Raw genomic sequence first — 12,246 nt, forward strand, 5'->3', positions numbered from 1 at the left:
TAGAATTTTTTAAAAGTCATTAATTCCTTTGCAGGATATGGATTTCGTGGAGCTTGAGCTTTGCATTCAATCGAAAGTAAATTTTCAACTGTGAAGAATCTGAAGTAATTTCAAGACTGACCCAGTCATCTAATTGAATAAATTATAGGTCGAGACACAAAAAGCCACCAACTTCCAACACGAATCAGTTTCAACATATTTGTCGAACTATCGTGAAATTTGGATGTTCGGGGGGTGGAATTCAGCAAAACAAGAAGCAATGCAATACATTTACCTGCAGGTGATGATTTTTTTTTTAGGATCTGTTGAAGGTCAAGCTGAGAAAGTTCAACCTAATTTACAGCTGACTCTCAAGGCCAATAATCTAATATATCAGCAGTCAATGAATTAGAAAAAAAAACAACTCCATGTGTGGAAAGGAACTCGACTGATCCAGGTTCCTGGCTTGCGATGTGAAAAGGCAAGGCGATATCATCGGAGTAGAATTTTCTCGAAATACTGGAAATGGAATGTTAACGGTCTTCTGCTGTCCACATTCGTAAGAAACTGTGCATTAAGAACTGAAATTGAAAATTAACGATGAAAATCAGACTTAGCCCTCTGCCTGTGGTGTAGCATTGTTCAGAACAATAGGTTGTTGTTGAGGCTAAAATTGACCAAAATAATCGATGGGGATCTAATCCACGGCTTTAGTTGGAGCAGTTGGTGTGGAGACCTCAGCTTTAAGAACCAAAAGCCAATTATTCATTCTGGCTATCTGAATTGCTTAGTTAAACATACTCCCAGTTTAATGAAAAAACCTTTGCTATTAGAGTTTGATGTTTTCATGTCAGCATGTTCCGATATGAGAAGACACTCCATGGAGTAGATGTGACTTAAATTTTGACTCTAACGTCAGAGATGTTGACACATTTCTGCACCAAAACAGCACTACCATTGGTATCAAATCAAACTGAACAAAGGACGAGTCACTTAGACATTTCCTGTCTGCAGACTCTGCCAATGGACCGTTCAGGCCCGATGTAGGAATAGGGCGTGGTGACATCTGTTCGCAAGTGGATCACTTCCTTCTTGCTCACGATCCATAAACCGTAATTCATTTTGAACTTCGTAGCCATCAGCATGATAAGTGGTACATAATGCATAAGTTTGCTTCTCGAAAGAAAGAGCGAAATCTTATTCAATGCAGACGCAAATTCAAGTTGTCCCTGGTCGATCAGAAGACAGATGTCGCGAAACAAAGTGAATACAGAAAACAATCAATGTTTACTGCGAGTCAAAAAGATGTACTGGAAGAACGGAAACATATATTTGCAACTAAAGTCACATACCACTTCCACAGACTAAATGTTCTTGAACCGTTATCTTAATTTGACCTTCATGTCCACCATTGCTGCAAAAATTATCTTAACAACTGAGAACGTTGTGTTCTTTGATATTCTTTCCTTCACGTTTCTCTTGATTTTGAAACTAAAACCGAACAATACTAATGCACCCTATTTCACTTGCAAAGATCAGAAGAAGATCAATTTATAAGAGAACAGAAATAAAGCTTCGTCTTTCTTGCGAGAGAAAACACAGTTACCATTTCGACTCCAAAAAGTCTTCTTCAGAAGTCTGCGCAATGAACTCGAAATAGTAGACCGAAAATTAAAATAAGAAGCCAAAATGCCGCGAATACACCACCCGCAAATGCATCAAGTCCTACTCGAATATGCCAGATTACTCCCATCAACATCAGGGGAGAACGGAACAAAGCTCATTCTGCAGTTGTCAACCTGTTATGACGTAGTTTGTAAAGTCAGAAATATGATTAGGTAAGAAGCGGGATGAAAGCGGGATATACGAAGTCTGAAAAAAGCAAATGCGTGCTTTGCTTTCAAGAAAGTTGGCAGTGATGAAAATGGAAGTTAACGACAGGAGGGCTTAATTAATACTCAGAATCGTTGCAACACACAGGGACGCAATTCTTTTTGCTAGGTTTCTGTTCTGCCATTTTATAATCACGACTGCTGTCGGGTTTGGTTTCCATTCCAGGCTTAGGCGACAGCCTGATGCAAGTTTGCACATTCGCCCAATTTCTGTGTGGTTGCTCTGGTTTGCTGCCACATTCTAAACATTTGCAGGTTATTTGGAATCGCCATTGAACGCAAGCGGTTACATAGACAGTGATGTCTCTGTAATAGGAGTGTCTGGATAGGACGTACTTCAATGGATTTTTGTGAACTTAAATAGACAGAGTGGGGTTGGTCTGCTGTTTCCTGGGTGAGCTACATGGACAGAGAGTGGTCAGGGTCTTCTTCCCTGAGGGAGATACATTGACAGAGTTTGGTTATTTGCTCTTACCTGTGTCAGTCACGCAGATACAGTAGTGTCAGTCTGCCCTTCCCTGGGCGAATTTCTTTCACAGAGTGGTGACAGTCTGCTCTTCCCTGCCTGAGTGAAACAGATAGAGGGGGGGTCAGTATTCTCTTCCCTCGATAATTTATGTTGACAGTCTGGCTTCCGTCTGCTCTTCCCTGGCGAGTTACATTGGTAGAGTGGGGTTAGTGTTCATTCATTGGGTGAGTGCCGTACACAGTATGGGATCAGTCTGCTCTTCCCTGAGGGAATTACATTTATAGAGTGGGGTCAGACTGCTCTTCAGTGAATGACTTATATTGACAGTGTGGGATCAGTCTGCTGAGTTACACTGAGAGTTTGGGGTCAGTATGCCCTTCCCTGGTCAGTAACACTGACTGAGTGGCGTCAGTTTGCTCTTCCCTCAGTGAGTTACATTGACAGAGTGGCGTCAGGAGTGGCGTCTTTGAGGAGTTGACAAAAGTAACTCGTCCCCTACATCTTTGGGATAATTAGGGATGGGCAGTGAATCTTATCTCATTGAAAGACAGCTGTGTCCCAGAAATGCATTTCTAATAATTGCAAGTACTAATTCGACACTGCAAGCGGTCGGGAATAATTTGAGGAGAGGTGCAGGGAAGAATAATTAAAGTCAAATGCACTGATGCCGAGGAGACATGACACAAGATGTGAGTGTGGAGCTGATGGTGCAACGCTCAGTGTCAGTGCTATTGGTTCAGCATTTATTGCTCACTGTTCGCAATGTCTCACACACCATTGCTGTCAATTCACAACAATGATCTTGTTCATCTTGGTTCGAAAATCCCTGCGTGTGTATTAACGTGGTTAATGGGACGCGAGAGGAGATGAGCACATCCTCTTTATTCTGTCAGTTTAAACAGATGAAAATATCGTTTGGATGCCAATGCAAGAGGATACTGTCTTTTTCTGTGCCTTTTCAGTGGGGCATGCTCAGCATTGAAATGTCTGCTTTTGCACAAGCAGAGTTTGATTGCCATTCATACTGAGCAACGCTTATACTGAAAACGCGTTTTCGAATTCCTGTGATCAAGTCGTTCAGACATTGCACATATGGACGAGAAATCTGGCTTTTAACGTGGCGCCGTGGCTTAGCTGGTGAAAGCACCTCCCATCACACTGGTGCCTGCTCATTGTATTGAAAGCTCGTTATTTCTCGCAAGTATTGTGTTGCTGATCGAGACACTCAGTGTCTGTTTGAATTGCTTTATATTCTGATTGCGAGATCCGGCTTCATTTTCCAGGTTTAAATCCAGTAGTGTATGTTGCTCTTTTTAACTACTATTTTAACCTGGAGAATCTTCCCGCAGTTCCACAAGCACTTCTGCTTCTCATCCTCTTATTCTCATTCCTTCATTCCCAGTTTTGTGGAAATAAAGTGGTGAGGCAGGAGACACTGCAGCATTCCCGGGGAATGTTGTGGTAATGGCACTGACACCACGACATGATCACCCTCATTCTCTGCTGTCACCATTCATCTGTTGTACACCAACAGTAAATGCATCCTTGTTATTCTTCAGCTACCATGTAATTACATTCTTTTTCTGTTGGATAAGGAATTCAACTTTAACTTCGAAAGGATCTTTAGATTTTGAGGAAGAAATGTCTCCTTGCCTCAGGTCGAAGTGACAGACGCATTATCCAGAGAATGTGAGACTACTTCGACCGACGCCAGCCAGGAGTCAGAAAACCTCTCAGCAGTTCGAATCTCAAACTGTCTCTGAATGTCAGGCTTTTCAAGAGCAGAAATGGGAAATGAGGAATATGGACAGCCAGAGAGTCGGAGAATGTGAAAAAGGCCCAGGAGGATACAGAGACAAATATAGAAAAAACAAAGACACATATTGAGGCAGACATTAAAAGAAACAATTCTCCATTCGGCGTGACTGCTAAATAACAGAAAGCAAAAGGAAATGTAGCCATTAAAACATCGCCTTCCACCAGCTCAGGAAAATGAAAGTAGCATGACAGCTGATTAAGACCTTTTAAGATTGTAAATTCGACGTTTGTCAGCTTAAGAGTGATTTTGATAAATATCCTGATTCGACAGGTAAGATTATCATTTTCCCAACAGTATAATCTAGAAATCTATAACTAACCTGTTTCCTATCCATCTAAAAAAAAATCTGCTTCTCTGCACAGATGTTGCCAGGTGTAGCGGGTTTCTCTATCAATTCTCGTTTTTAGTTCAGCTTTCCAAAACCTCCATATTTTTGATTTTTGATAACCTGGCACAAAACCAAGCATTACCAGGATCGGACCAGTGGTCAGAAATACTGGTACCACGATATACTTGCACAATAAAACATTCATTCCCTGTCCGAAAATAGAACTAATGTCATGGCAGTTCTAGTTCCGAATCCTACCTACGACATTACACGGAATGAAGACAGACGCTCTGCACTTATTCTCAATGAAATGGCTTTTCCCTTTCATTTCTGATCAGTTTCACTGCAGATTAGTTTTCTACTCGTCTTCAAGTTTTGCAGAATGGAAAAGCCCATTTGGCCCATGGTGCATTCCATTCCCAGTTTCCAGCTTTGGTCCATAACCTAATGTGTTCTGATGTTTCCAGTGCAAATGGCAGTGAGGTTCTCGCTTTGATCTTAGATGACACAACAATGGGATTGAAGTTTGATATCGTCACACTGTGTTATTACCCACGTCGTGTCTCCGACAGAAAGAGACACACAGACACATTCCCCGAGAGTGGCAGAGTTCTCAGGATTTGACCAGCTCCTTGTGCTTCACTTCAGCTGTCCGCTCCAACATGCAAGTTCAACCGCCAAAAGGCAGCTTTTGGTTAAACCAAAGTCAGTTCTACAGACAATGAGAGACGTTGCTCTGAGCTAGAATTTGAAGTGGACGAAAGAAACTGTAAATTCGAAAACCCAAACCCTTCTGTTCCTGACAGACAACAGGAATGGACTAGCACGCTGCATCCTCGTGATTTTAAATGCGAACCGACAATCCCCTAACTCGAAATCAGGTGTGTTACCAATTCCGTCACTGACCCAAAGACCAGGTTTTGCTGTGACAGTTTGTCTATAGGTAATGTAAACATCCACATCAAGGAAACAGCATTCACAAGGTGAAAAATCAGCAAACATAATCACCGTCACTGTTTTACTTGGAATTCCCCACTCTGTGAACCATTTCCTTTCACTGTACTTTCATATGTGAAGTTTTTTACATTCCAGAGCCTGAACTAATTCAGTGAGAAACCTCTGGTCATTTCGAGCCCGTCATCCGGAATGAGGCGAGTTGAACGATGTCTTTCTTGCTGCCAACACATCAGCGCAACTCAAAACGAGCTCGTGTTAGCATCAGTCTTTACTTAACTTGCTGCAGTATATCTGCTGAACAACATCAGATTATCACAGCATTGCCTTCTTCACATTGAAATCAAGGGTGATAATATGAACCGACTTGGAAACTTGGAGAGAGAAACACTGCTGACGAAGACGATTATGACGTGAAGAGCAGGCACTAGAGTTTGTACGGGTCCCAAAGGCTACTGCAGTATCAATGGACATCCCTGCACACGAGTCTGAGTTTGCATTGCCCAGAACAGGCTTTCATTCCCAGTCAGGAAATGAAGATTTAATTATCTTCTTGTGAATTATCCGAATGAAAACTAAATCCTGGTTGCACCCAGAACACACACACGGATCCTGCCAGAACAATTCAATGATCGATCAGCATCTGTCTGGAAGGACAATGGCAGCAAATACAAGCGAAAGCTATCACCGCAATTACCCCTCCAAGGTTCTCGCGTTTCCCAGTTGAAAATATTTCGCTGTTCCTTCAATGTCACTACGTCTAAACCCTTGCCTCATGGCATCATGCCTGTACCCCGCTACTGAGGACATCCAGGGTTATGCGGAGTAACTCAAAATCTCAGTACCTCCGCCTTAGTTAGTGAAAGTTCCTGTGAAAAAACAGCCGAATATGGGATAAAATCCTGACATCTCACTTTTTATAGGTCTTTCATGAAAAACAGAGTTCCCGACTTCACCTGTGGTTCTTGTCGTGGTGGGAATTCAAATCAATGACTGGATCGCGGTTATAGTTTAAAGACAACGCCTTCGACACCTCTGCCACGCTGCCACATAAACCCCCGCAACCACGTTTTTCATGATTAGTGTTTCAGCATCGCCTCACTTCAGGCACTTACCTACATGCACTTTCAATGGCGAACTTGGCGTAAGTTCGATAATATTTATGAGGATGTTGCAAGGCATGCAGTGTTTGGACTGTAGCGTAAAGCTGAATAGGATGTGAAAATTTTCCCTGGAGCTTGAGGGCTGAGGGATGGGCTTACAGAGGTTTATATCAATATGAAAAAGAAAGTAATTACATGATAGCTGAAGAAGAACATAGATGCATTTACTTTTGGTGTACAACAAATGAATGGTGACAGCAGAGAATGAGGGTGATCATGTTGTGGTGTCAGTGCCATTACCACACATTCCCCGGGAATGCTGCAGTGTCTCCTGCCTCACCACTTCATTTCCACAAAACTGGGAATGAAGGAATGAGAATAAGAGGATGAGAAGCAGAAGTGCTTGTGGAACTGCGGGAAGAATCTTCAGGTTAAAATAGTAGTTAAAAAGAGCAACATACACTACTGGATTTAAACCTGGAAAATGAAGCCGGAACTCGAAATCAGAATATAAAGCAATTCACACAGACACTGAGTTTCTCGATCAGCAACACAATACTTGTGAGAAATAACGAGCTTTCAATACAATGAGCAGGCACCAGTGTGATGGGAGATGCTTTCACTAGCTAAGCCACGGCGCCACGTTCCAAGCCAGATTTGTCGTCCATATGCGCAATGTCTGAACCACTTGATCACAGGAATTCGAAAACGCGTTTTCTGTATTAGCGTTGCTCAGTATGAATGGCAATCAAACTCTGCTTGTGCAAAAACAGACATTTCAATGCTGAGCATGCCCCACTGAAAAGGCACAGAAAAAGACAGTATCCTCTTGCATTGGCATCCAACCGATATTTTCATCTGTTTAAACTGACAGAATAAAGAGGATGTGCTCATCTCCTCTCGCGTTCCCATTAACCACGTTAATACACACGCAGGGATTTTCAAACCAAGATGAACAGGCTCATTGTTGTGAATTGACAGCAGTTGTGGGTGAGTCATTGCGAACAGTAAGAAATAAATGCTGAACCAATAGCACTGACACTGAGCCTTGCACCATCAGCTCCACATTCACATCTTGTGTCATGTCTCCTCGGCATCAGTGCATTTGACTTTAATTATTCTACCCTGCACCTCTCCTCAGATTATTCCCGACCGCTTGCAGTGTCGAATTAGTACTTGCAATTATTAGAAATGCATTTCTGGGACACAGCTGTCTTTCAATGAGATAAGATTCACTGCCCATCCCTAATTATCCCAAAGATGTAGGGGACGAGTTACTTTTGTCAACTTCTCAAAGACGCCACTCCTGACGCAACTCTGTCAATGTAACTCACTGAGGGAAGAGCAAACTGACGCCACTCAGTCAGTGTTACTCACCCAGGGAAGGGCAGACTGACCCCACACTCTCAGTGTAACTCAGCAGACTGATCCCACACGGTCAATATAAGTCATTAACTGAAGAGCAGTCTGACCCCACTCTATAAATGTAATTCTCTCAGGGAAGATCAGACTGATCCCATTCTGTCTATGGCACTCACCCAATGAATGAACACTAACCCCACTCTACCAATGTAACTCGCCAGGGAAGAGCAGACGGAAGCCAGGCTGTCAACATAAATTAACGAGGGAAGAGAATCCTGACCCCGCTCTTTCTGTTTCACTCAGGCAGGGAAGAGCAGACTGTCACCACTCTGTGAAAGAAATTCGCCCAGGGAAGGGCAGACTGACCCTACTGTATCTGCGTGACTGACACAGGTAAGAGCAACTAACCCAACTCTGTCAAAGTATCTCCCTCAGGGAAGAAGACCCTGACCCCTCTCTGTCCATGTAGCGCACCCAGGAAACAGCAGACTAAACCCACTCTGTCTATTTAAGTTCACAAAAATCCTCTGAAGTACGTCCTATCCAGACACTCCTATTACAGAGACATCACTGTCTCTGTAACCGTGTGCGTTCAATGGCGATTCCAAATAACCTGCAAATGTTTAGAATGTGGCAGCAAACCAGAGCAACCACACAGAAATTGGGCGAATGTGCAAACTTCCATCAGGCTGTCACCTAAGCCTGGAATGGAAACCAAACCCGACAGCAGTCGTGATTATAAAATGGCAGAACAGAAACCTAGCAAAAAGAATTGCGTCCCTGTGTGTTGCAACAATGCTGAGTATTAATTAAACCCCCCTCACTGTAGTTAATTTCCATTTTCATCACTGCTAACCTTCTTCAAAGCAAAGCACGCACTTTCTTTTTTCAGACTTCCTATATCCCGCTTTCATCCCGCTTTTTACCGAATCATATTTCTGACTTTACAAACTACGTCATAACAGGTTGACAACTGCAGAATGAGCTTTGTTCCGTTCTCCACTGATGTTGATGGTAGTAATCCGGCATATTCGAGTAGGACTTGATGCACTTGCGGGTGGTGTATTCGTGGCATTTTGGCTTCTTTTTTTCATTTTCGGTCTACTATTTCGAGTTCATTGCGCAGACTTCTGAAGAAGACTTTTTGGAGTCGAAATGATAACTGTGTTTTCTCTCGAAAGACAGACGTAGCTTTATTTCTGTTCTCTTATAAATTGATCTTCTTCTGATCTTTGCAAGTGAAATAGGGTGCATTACTATTGCTCGGTTTTAGTTTCAAAATCAAGAGAAACATGAAGGAGATAATACCAAAGAACACAAAGTTCTGAGTTGTTAAGATAATTTTTGCAGCAATGGTGGAAATGAAGGTGAAATTAAGATAACGGTTCAAGAACATTTAGTCTGTGGAAGTGGTATGTGACTTTAGTTCCAAATATATGTTTCCGTTCTTCCAGTACATCTTTTTGACTCGCAGAAAACATTGATTGTTTTCTGTATTCACTTTGTTTCGCGACATCTGTCTTCTGATCGACCAGGGACAACTTGAATTTGCGTCTGCATTGAATAAGATTTCGCTCTTTCTTTCGAGAAGCAAACCTGTGCATTATGTACCACTTATCATGCTGATGGCTAAGAAGTTCAAAATGAATTACGGTCTATGGATAGTGAGCAAGAATGAAGTGATCTACTTGCGAACAGATGTCACCACGCCCTATTCCTACATCGGGCCTGAACGGTCCATTGGCAGAGTCTGCAGACAGGAAATGTCTAAGTGACTAGTCCTTTGTTCAGTTTGATTTGATACCAATGGTAGTGCTGTTTTGGTGCAGAAATGTGCCAACATCTCTGACGTTAGAGTCAAAATTGAAGTCACATCTACTCCATGGACTGTCTTCTCATATCGGAGCATGCTGACATGAAAACATCTAACTCTGATAGCAAAGGTTTTTTCATTAAACTGGGAGTATGTTTAACTAAGCAATTCAGACAGCCAAGATGAATAATTGGCATTTGGTTCTTCAAGCTGAGCTCTCCACACCAACTGCTCCAATGAAGGCCGTGGATAAGATCCCCATCGATAATTTTGGTCAATTTTAGCCTCAACAACAACCTATTGTTCTGAACAATGCTACACCACAAGCAGAGGGCCAAGTCTGATTTTCATCGTTAATTTTCAATTTCAGTTCTTAATGCAGTTCTTAATTACCTGCAGGTAAATGTATTGCATTGCTTCTTGTTTTGCTTAATTCCACCCCCCCCCCCCCCCCCCCCCCGAACATCCAAATTTAACGACAGTTCGACAAATGTGTTGAAACTGATTCGTGTTGGAAGTTGGTGGCTTTTTGTGTCTCGACATATAATTTATTCAATTAGATGACTGGGTCAGTCTTGAAATTACTTAGGATTCTTCACAGTTGAAAATGTACTTTCGATTGAATGCAAAGCTCAAAAACCACGAAATCCAAATCCTACAAAGAAATTAATGATTTTAAAAGGTTCTACGCTGTGAGCAGAACTTGAACCTGCGCAGGGAGACCCCATTAGATTTCAAACCCAACGCCTTAACCTCTCGGCCATCACAGCGGCCGCAAAATTGCCAATTTTCATAGTAAAACAACTGAATTCATGAAATACGTAATTTGTGGGAAGAACAAATTGTCAACACCCAAAGATTTCGCCAAATCCTTTGCAGAGACCCAGACGAACGTTACCTTAGCAGATTGACAGGCTATCACCGCAAACTAGATTCTGACACAGCTGAAGTTGTGGGAATGATTCTTCGTCGAACTATAGAGTCACGGATGTACACCACACGAAGAGAGGATCATTGTCTCACTGCGTCCGATCGATTTTGACTCAATTGCTCATCATCTGGTGCCAATGTAGATATGCTGTTGTGTTTTAATATTCATCGAAATATCGTATTAGAAATATTGATGCTAAGTCCATAAACACTAGCTACATTCGTAAAAAAAATCGGAATTAAAAAGAATGCAGAACCAATTTACAGGAATGAATCCAGCAACTAATCCGTAAGTTCTGACATCAGGTAATGAACTTGTGGGCACAATAGAGGAAGATTGACCGAAGATTTGGAACTTGAAATCGTCTTGACTGAATTATTTACAAAGGTTTTGCGGTTGTTCTCGAGTCATCAAGTCCTTGAACAATACAACACGGTAAGTGGCCCTTCTTTCCAACTTGACCATGGTGGACAGATATCTTAAATTAATAGGTCCCATTTGCCAACATTTGGCCCACATCCCTCTAAACCTTGTTATTCATATATCCATCCAGATACCATTAAATGTTACAGTTGTACCAGTCTCCAACAATTTCTCTGGCAGCTCATTCTGGACACGACTGAAAAAGTTGCCCCTGACGTCCCTTTCAAAACCTTACCAACTAATTTTAAACCGATGTTTTCTAAATTTTGACTTCCTCATCAGCCGGAAAACACCTTGACGAGTCAACCTATCCATGTCCCTCATGATTTAATAATTAGCAACGATTTGACTTTATCATACTTGTCAGGAGGGAAATGTGTGGAGATTATTTGTCGAAGGTTTGAAGTAGAAAGTCTGATGTACAGATCTTTAGAAAAGCATCTTGGAGAAGTTGTTAATAAGTCATTGAAGTCTAGTAGCAGTTGTAGAAGTCTGTTGTGAAAGCTGCAGAAGGATTTCAGCGCACGAGAACGAAGCATTAATTCCATTGAATGGTGGCTCAGTTCGACCACACTTGGACTGCAGTATGAGGAATTATAATCCTCAATTTAGGAAAGATACTAATGCCATATGAGGAATACCACGAATGGTGATTAGCCTTGATATCATGGATGAACATTAGTCCTCTGAATTGAAATTGGGCAAATCCGGCCTTGTTTTAACAGTTTCAAAACAAGAGAGGTAATCTCATTAAGAGTTGCAAACTTTTTGAAGAGATAAACAGGGTGGTGCAATTAAATTTTTTTTCCCTCATTGGTGAATCTAGAAGCAGGAGAGGACAATTTTAAAATGAAGCATTGTGATTTATGACCAGGATGAGAACTATTGATTTTTGTCTTAGCCTTGAGAAGTCTCGCTATTCAGCATTACAGTGAGACTTGGATATTTGGTCTTTGAATGCATCACTATCAGCCTGACCCGCCGACACTTACTGCATCACTATAGATCTGACTCCTCACACTTACTGCCTTAATATCAGCGTGAACCCCTCAAACTTACTGCATCACTATCCATCTGGCGCCCTCACATTTACTGCGCCATTTTCACTTCGAGACCCTCATTTTGACTGCGTCACTATCAGCCTGACTGCCAAAACTTACTTTGTCACTATCA

General features: G+C 42.0%; 1 non-coding gene across 1 annotated transcript; it reads right to left on the reverse strand.

Annotated features, from left to right (window-relative positions):
- Positions 1-10,407: 10,407 nt before the first annotated feature.
- On the reverse strand, positions 10,408-10,489 carry trnas-uga (transfer RNA serine (anticodon UGA)). The gene has a single exon. It is a non-coding gene; the product is annotated as a tRNA-Ser (tRNA).
- Between the last annotated feature and the right edge of the window lie 1,757 nt (positions 10,490-12,246).

Source organism: Chiloscyllium plagiosum, unplaced genomic scaffold (genome assembly GCF_037043375.1).
Source record: "Chiloscyllium plagiosum isolate Xiang-an unplaced genomic scaffold, Cpla_swu_hap1 HiC_scaffold_14, whole genome shotgun sequence".
NCBI classification, from domain to species: domain Eukaryota; kingdom Metazoa; phylum Chordata; class Chondrichthyes; order Orectolobiformes; family Hemiscylliidae; genus Chiloscyllium; species Chiloscyllium plagiosum.